Raw genomic sequence first — 9,203 nt, 5'->3', positions numbered from 1 at the left:
CAACAAAGGAGGGAATCTAAAGCTGCTCCTACCCCCTACTCCTCAGTCTCACAGCCCCAGTCACTTAGCTCAGTGCTCATTGATATGCATGAACCATGGGAGGGTCTGAAATGCAGGCTCAGAGGAGCACCTAGAATTTAAGAAAATCTCCTCTTTTTAAACAGAAAACACTCTCAAGCAAAAAAGAAAGAATAAAAAAAAATTGTTCAAAGGAGGCAAAACCCACAGGATGAAAAAAAGCCTAAATTGAGAAATCAAGACTGCCCAAGGGGCTGTCCACCCCCACCTTGAAGAATAAAAATAAAAGAGAATTACTAATTATACAACATAAAGAAGAATCATTTTATTCAAGAAGTGCCAAATAAAATGAACATATTTAAATATTAAGTTAAAGGCAGTGTTGTTTTTTCTTAAATAAGAAAATATAATAAAAATGTAATTGAGCCTGAAAAATGAGAGTGCAAAACTTGCTATTATCTAACAGATGAGTTTTGAAGAAACATAACCTCAGAGCCTGAATAGTCATCAGGGGCCTTCAAAGATACAGAATTAACAGGATGTAAACATGAATATAGAAAGAGATTTATTGTAAAGAATTGGTTCATGCAATTACAGAGACTTACAAATTCCAAGATCTGCAGTCAGCAAGCTGGAGACTCATGATGTGCTTCCAGAGCCACTGATGTACTTCCAGAAAAAGCCAATGTTTTGGTTCAAATCTGGAGGCAGGAAAAAGACTGATGTCCCCAGCTGGAAGGCCATCTGGGAGGAGGAATTCCTTCTCATTGCAGGGAAGGTCAGTCTTTTGTACTAGTAAGTCCTTCAACTGATTGAGTAAGGTCCACCCACATCAGGGAGGGCGATCTGCTTTACCCAGTCCTCTCATTACAATGTAATCTCAGGTTACAATGTTAACATTACAATTTTAATCTCATAGAAACATCTAGAATAATGTTTGACCAAGTGTCTGGGCACACAGTGGCCCAGTCAAGCTGACACATAATATTAACCATTACTTCCTGTGAATAAGTCTGTCCATGGATAGCCAGTCTATGAAGACCTGATAGCCCTCCATTGCTTCCCTCCTGCTGCAGCACCTGCAACATGCACACTCACGTAGAAAGTATGCATCATACACAGAGTAAATTTCATTGCCCCATGAAGGCTCAGAACATGCACATTGGATTTCTGTGGTGTGGAGATAAAATAGAATTTCAGGAAGTGTGTGTGGCTGACTTGGATGGAAAGCTAGTGTTCAATCTGAGAATGGTTAAATATTTTGAATATCATCCCTGACAAATCAAGATCTCAGCAGAGAAAACAAAAGAAAAGCTTTCCAACCCCTAGGAAATGACCCAATTTCAAGTAATTTTCAAGGCATTGAAGTTCTAATTTAGCAAATGAAGTAAGCTAAGGCTCAGAGACAATGGAAAGTGCTTTGGGAGGCTGCCCAGCCCTTGTACTGGTGAAACTTGTCAACATCAGTATTTTAGCTGCAAAGATTTGACCCATCAGCATTTTTTAAGGGCTGACAAGAAACTTCCTTTGAGCATCTGTCTAGGTTTCTTCCAAGTTTCCATACCCAACCTGGTTCTGGCTGTGGATGAGCCCTACCTCTTGAGGTGACCAGGAAAAGTGTTATTCAGGTTAAAATGTGGGATTGCCCCATTTCTCCAGAAAGGCAGGTTTGGGGAAGTTCAGGAATCTTGTCTTAGAAACAACTCTGGATAGAGCACTTCTGTTTCCTTTGTACTGTTTTAGCAATGGATTGATATTCTTTCTAAAATGCCATTTTAAATATTTTAAGCGACACTTTGCTTTGAGAAACAATGCCCAACCAACTGAGCCACACTGGTTAGGGCCTAAGGCATCATTTTAAAGAGCAATTGGAAATTGAATTAAACTCTACCATTTTATTTGTAATTGCTAGCTTTATGCTTTTCTCAAAAATAGAGAAGGCCTATTCTCTCTTTCCCTGATGTCAGCAAATCACCTGTAAAACATAGGATCGGGAGTTTGTAGTAAGAAAATCTTTGTGCTAGAATGGACTTTTGAGGCCTCTCATCCAACCCTGCAATCCCAGGAAACTGAGGTAGAGAGAGGACACTCAAGTCACTAGTCACAGAGTAAGTCAATGGAGCAGCAAGACGTAAAAATGTCTGATTTCCAACCCTATCCCATTTTTATGACACCATTCTTCAGTCCCTCTATCAATAAATATTTCAGTGTTGTTATTTTCTCATTATGTTTCCTACTTGACACTGTATTAGATTGCTCAAATTGATATAACAATATACCAAAGTTATTGGGTAGCTTAACCACCAGAAATTTATTGTCTTAATAGTCATGGAGCCTAAGATCAAGGGCAGGGCTGATTTCTTCTGAGGCCTTTCTTCCTGGCTTGCAGATGCCCACCTTCTCCCTGCTTCATATGGTCTTTCCTCCATATGTGCATCCCTGGTGTTTCTGTGTGTGTCCACATCTCCCCTTCCTATTAGAACACCAGTCAGAATAGATCAGGTCTCACCCTAATGGCCTCATTTTAATTTAACCACCTATTTAAATTAAGACTCTGTCCCCAAATACAGTCACATACTGAAGCACTAGGGTTTAGGTTTCAACATGAATTTTGAGGAGACACACTTCAGCCCAGAACACCTCTCATTTTCCTTTGTGATCTGTACATTGTTTCCATGCACATAATGTCATGAACCCTCCCCATTGTGTTGGGATGTCACCTCCACATTGTCTTCACTCAGAGATATTAAATGACTTTCTCATTGTCACACCATTGCAAGGTCTGTGGTGAACCCAATACTCCAACAGGGCTTCTAATTCAGGAGTCAGGGTCTTCTCACTGCATGTTTTAAAATCATGACTATCATTGTTGGCGAATCACAATATGTTGATGTAATCAATTCACATAGCAGATAAGACGAAATATTTAAAATTCCTTTCATTACCTTGCTGTAGGTTGAAAAGATATGTTTAAACTTTGCCTTCCCTTGGTCTGTCTCTGAACCTTATACCATCTCTCATCACAGCAATTTTCAAAACCTTAAAGTGTAATGGCTTGATATTTTGACCACATAAAAATGTTTCCAATCTAACTGACAGCATCCAAAACAGCCGAATAAATGTGTTGGGTCCCTGGAAGACGTCTGGACTTACATTCTCTAGACATCTGTTGTACAACAATGTACAATAAATACACTTAAATACACTACTGACGTATATGTTTAAAAATGGTTAAGGTGATAAATTCAGTGTTATGTTTTCTTACCACAATCAAAAAAATATATCTACAGTTACACCATGAAAAAAGTGAAAAGAAAATACACAAAATAAAAGAATTGTTTTGCATTCACATATCTGATAAGGCACTTGTACCTAGAATATTAAATGGTCTATTATAACTCAATAACAGACAAATAACCCAATAAAAATGGGCAAAGGGTCTGAATAGATGGTTTTCCAAAGGAGATATACCAATAGCCAATTAGTACATGAAAAGATGATTAGCCATGAGAGAAATGCAAATCAAAATATCAAGATACTACTTTGTGCCCACTAGGATGGCCACAATGAAACAGACAGACAATAGGTAAGAACAAGTGCTGGAGGGAATGTGGAGAAATTGGAACCCTCCTACACAGCAGGTAGAATGTGACATGGGAAGGCTGCTCTGGAAGTCAGCCTGACAGTCTCTCATACAGTTAAACCTAGAGTTACCATGACTCAGCAATTCCACTCCTATGTTTATAACTAAGAGACATAAAGCACATATCCACACAAAAATTTGTACACTTATGTTAACACTAGCTTTATTCATAATAACCCATAAGTGGAAACAACCCTAATGTCCATCAATTGACAAATGCACAGACAAGTGTGGTCTATCCATACAAGGAGTGTTATTCAGCAATAAAAAGGAATGAATCATTGACACATACTACAACAATGGATGAATCTTGAAAACACTACTCAGGTGAAAGCCAGACTCCAAAACCACATGTAATGTGATTCCATTTATATGAGATGTCTACAATAGGCAAATCTATAGTGACAGTAGATTAGTGGTTGCCTAAACTAGAAGGTATTGGGGCATTGAGGGATAGCTGCTAAACCATGTGGCATTTTGGGGGGGTAATTAATATGTTCTGAAATTTGCTCCTGCTGGTGTAGCTCAGTGGATTGAGCACCAGCCTGAGAACCAGAAGGTTGCTAGTTCGATCCCAGCCAGGGCACAATGCCTTGGTTACATCCAGGTACTCAGTAGGGAGTGTGTGAGAGGCAACCACACATCCGATATTTCTCTCTCCCTCTCTCTAAAAATAAATAAAGTCTTTTTTAAAATGTTCAAAATTTATTGTGGTGATGATTGCACAACTCTGAATATTCTAAAAGCCACTGAATTGTATACTTTAAATATTTGAATTGTATGGTATGTGAATTATCTCAAGACAGTTGGTGTTGGTGGAGGGATAGACACATACAGAAATGGAACAGAATAGAGAACTAGGATAGAGACTCATAGAAATATTTTTTGACAAATAGGCAAAAGCAATTCAGTGAAGGAAATATAGCTTTTTCAACAAATGGTGCTGAAACAATTGGACATCCATATACAAAAACTGAAGCTTGACCTAAATCTCATATAGTATACAGCATTACTTCAAAGTGGAACGTGGATTTAATTATAAAATAGAAAATGATAAATCTTTCCAAAGACAACACAGAAAAATTTCAAAACATAAAAATAGGTGAAGAGTTATTAAACATGACATCAGAAGCAAAAAGATAAATTTTACTTGATCAAAATTTTCAGACTAAATCAAAAACTTTTGGGATTTGATGTACCTTGTTAAGGTGATGAAAAGAAAAGCTACTGACAAGGAATAAATATTGCAAACTACATATTTTAAAGTCATATCTAGTATACATTCTTTTAATGGTCTTTTCCTATTTAGCTATGCCTCTCTGACTTACTCAAATCTAAAATACAGTAGTACTTTTATTACTGTATAGACAATGCAAACGCAATAGGATAGTTAACTCTTTGGCTCTTGTTTCTACATTTTCCATCTTTGGGCTCTAATCTGGAGGGCAAATTTGAAAAAGGAACTCAAGACCCTGAGACCATCCCTTGCCTGGTGCACTGTGAGACAAGCAGTGAGAGCTGGGTTTCAGCCCCTACCTGTGTCTTTGGCCAGGGGCTCCTTGGTTATGAGCCCCAGATCAAGAGCTCAGTGCAGACTGGTCAGTCTTCCCAAGGAGGAGACATTCCTTCTTCTGAGTAATTAGTAAGGAAGGAGAGAATGAGGACACAAGACTTTTGAGGCAAAGGAGGGTTTAGGGTTTGACATAGAATCCAGGGACATGTTCCTGCTACTTTGCCCCTATTCTCTGCAGAACAGAGGGACATACTTGAAGCTGCATTTGTAACTCAGTTTGGCAAATTAAAATATGAAATCATGACATTATTATGTGCTGGTTTCTGGGTACAAGAGGTACAAGAAGTTCAAGTTTGGGAAGATGTACAATATTTCACAGGTTCTTATACAGCATGTTCTTGGTGACAAGTTAGAATTTTTAATTTTCCAAAATTTCCCAAATTTTTAAATTTTGTGTTGTTACTTATTTATTTGTTTTATTTTATTGATTATTCTGTTACAGTTGTCCCATTTCCCACCTTCATTCCCCTCCACCCTGCACACCCCCTCCCACCCACATTCCCCCCCTTTAGTTCATGTCCATGTGTCATAAGTTCTTTAGCTTCTACATTTCCCATACTATTCTTGCCCTTTCCCTATCTATTTTCAACCTACATTCTATGCTACTTATTCTCTATACCTTTTCCCCCTCTCTCCTCCTCCCACTCCCCTGTTGCTAACCCTCCATGTGACCTCCATTTCTGTGGTTCTGTTCCTGTTCTAGTTGTTTGCTTAGTTTCTTTTGATTTTGCTTTAGGTGTGGTTGTTAATAATTGTGAGTTTGCTGTCCTTTTACTATACATGTTTTTTCTTTATCTTCTTTTCTTAGATAAGTCCCTTTAGCATTTCATAAAATATGGGCTTGGTGATGATGAACTCCTTTAACTTGACCTTATCTGAAAAGCACTTTATCTTCCCTTCCATTCTAAATGAGAGCTTTGCTAGATAGAGCAATCTGGGATGTAGGTCCTTGTCTTTCATGACTTGGAATATTTCTTTCCAGCCCCTTCTTGCCTGTAAGGTCTCTTTGGAGAAATCAGCTGACAGTCTGATGGGAACTTCTTTGTAGGTTACTGTCCCCTTATCTCTTGCTGCTTCTAGGATTCTCTCCTTCGTTTTTACCTTAGCTAATGTAATTATGATGTGCCTTGGTGTGTTTCTTCTTGAGTCCAACTTCTTTGGGGCTCTCTGAGCTTCCTGGATTTCTTGGAATACTATTTCTTTTGCCAAATTGGGGAAGTTCTCCTTTATTATTTGTTCAAATACGTGCTCAATTTGTTGCTTTTCCCCTTCCCCTTCTGGTACCCCTATAATTCAGATGTTGGAATGTTTAAAGATGTCCTGGATGCTCTTAAGCTTCTCCTCGTTTGTTTTTTTTTAATTCTTATTTCATCATGCTTTCCTACTTGGTTGATTCTATCTTCCTTCTGGTCCACTGTATTGTTTTGAGACCCAGTTTCCTTCCCTTCACTATTGGGTCTCCTCTGTGTATCTTCCTGCATCTCTTTTAGGGTAACCTGCATCTTTTCATCTAATTTGTGCCCAAAATCAACCAATTCCATGAGCTTTCTGATCACCAGTGTTTTGAACTGTGCATCTGATAGGTTAGCTATTTCTTAGTCACTCAAAAGGATGAGTTCTGGGCACTGATTTCTTCTTCTATTTGAGCCATCGCTCTCTCTCTTTTTTTTTTTTGGTCTGGTCGTTCTAGTTACGGTGAGGGGCGGAGCCTTAGGTGTTCACCAGGCTGGGCACCCCAGTCGCTACATTGTGACTTTATGTGTGGGTGTGTGGGTGTGTGGGTGTGGGGGTGGGGGTGGGGGCGGGAGTAAACAATGGCGGTAGTTCCATTCTCCTGGGATCTCAGTTCCTTCTCTGGGATCCTGGGCTGCGAACTCTGCCCTGGTCCACAATCACCGCCTCACTGGGTCCGCCAGCCGCAGCTTGTGTACTCAGGGACCATCGCTGTGTTCTTGCACGCCGGATGGCTTTTGCGTCGATTTCCCTCCAAGTTTTCCCCGACCTCCGCACGCCACCAACCCACACCTGCCCGGCTTGTCGTCTCCTACCAGTCTGGATGTACGGGTCTACTTCAACTTCTTGGCTGTCCGACTTCCATTCAGATAAATCCTCTATCAGTTCTGAGTGTTATTCTAGCTATAAATTGTTGTTGTTCTAATCTTGGTTGTGCGAGGAGGTACGGTGCGTCCACCTATTCCTCCATCTTGCCGGAAGTCCTTTATTATTTGTTAAAATAACTTTTCCACTTGTTCTTCCACTTCTCCTTCTGGTATCCCTATAATTCAGATGTTGGAATGTTTAAAGATGTCCTGGAGGTTCCTAAGCCTCTCCTCATTTTTTTGAATTCTTATTTCTTCATTCTTTTCTGCTTGGTTGTTTCTTTCTTCTGGTCACTCCATTTCTTCTGGTCAAATCACTCCATTGATTTGAGTCCCAGTTTTCTTTCCATCACTATTGGTTCCCTGTGTTTTTTCCTTCATTTCACTTAGTGTAGCCTTCATTTTTTCATCTAATTTGTGACCAAAATCAACCAATTCTGTGAGCATCCTGATCACCAGTAATTTGAACTGTGCATCTGATAGGTTGGCTATCTCTTCATTGCTTAAAAGTATTTGCTCTGGGTTTTGATCTGTTCTTTCATTTGGGCCATTTTTTGTCTTGTTGCTGATGTTATTTTTTAATTTATTATGGACATAGATCACCTAACATTTAGGGGGAAAGGAGTTACTGGTGATTGTTGAGATTCCCCTTTGGAACAAAAAATGAAAGGAGTTTGACAAACTGTATTTTAGAGTGTATTATAGAGCCACAGGATACAAAACAGTATGGCACAGGAATAAACAAAATGTCAGTGGAATGGAGTAAAGTGTCCAGAAATTTAGAGTCATGACTTTTAGTACATAACAATCATTTCAGATATATATGGGAGGTTTAGGAACTACTGTGAAAACATTAAGTTAGAGATTTAACACATCCACACAGGAAAATAATCTGAGGTGACTTAAATATTTAAATATTAAAAATACAAGCATTACAATGGCTAAAAGGAAATATAAGGGAATTGTACCAGTCTGGGTTCAGTCAATAATTTAAACAGGAGAACTTAACTATAAATAATTATTAATTATTAGGTATGATAGGAGAGTAATAATAAGTGAGGACAAGAGAGAACACTGATAGGTCCCCCATGACTAAGGGAGAGTGCCAAAGGAAGACAAATTTGGCAGGGGCCCTGCCCCCAAGACCAGCAACCAGACTCCATGGAGAAGGTCCACTTGCACACCACCAGGTGGTGGAGAAATTACAGTCAGAGCTGATCCCTATTCACAGGGCAGCAGGAAACAGACCCTGAGCTGGCTGTGAGGGTGTGTGAGACTGCACCCTCTCCCCACCACAGGTCTCCACCACCCTGCACCATCAACAGACCTCACAGAAAGAACAAGAAAGAGAACAAACACAGCACTCCCAGACCAGGAGGACAAGGTGCCATTCTGTGGCCACATTCGTTCAGTGCCTCCTACTATTAAATTGAATGCTGTGTCTACTGCAAAGGAGAAATCTGAAAGCATCTGGCCCATTAGGGAATAGTAGAAAGCAAACCTGAAGTTAAGATAATAAGTTGATAACTAACACAGAAATATTTTTATAATTTCAGCATACTTTTCTTTGCATGATTCCAAGGACAGAAACTATAAAGAAAAATATGATGTCAGACTTGACTACATAAAATAGATAATCTTGGTAAAGTAAAAGGATCCATTAAAATAGTTAAAACAACTCTTTATGACATAATAGTTGATATTCTTAAATATGAAAGGCTTTTATAAATTAACATTTACAAATAAAGCCTATCAGCTAGCAATTCAGCAGCAATACACAACATTTGGAAACAAAAACACATAGATGCTCAGTAACAGTTTCATTAATAATTTTACAAGTGCAAGTTAAAAAGGGCATGTGGCAAGTGCT

Source organism: Phyllostomus hastatus, unplaced genomic scaffold, assembly GCF_019186645.2.
Source record: "Phyllostomus hastatus isolate PE091 unplaced genomic scaffold, TTU_PhHast_1.1 phas_scaffold_46, whole genome shotgun sequence".
Classification (NCBI taxonomy): domain Eukaryota; kingdom Metazoa; phylum Chordata; class Mammalia; order Chiroptera; family Phyllostomidae; genus Phyllostomus; species Phyllostomus hastatus.
This window is presented reverse-complemented; position numbering follows the sequence as displayed.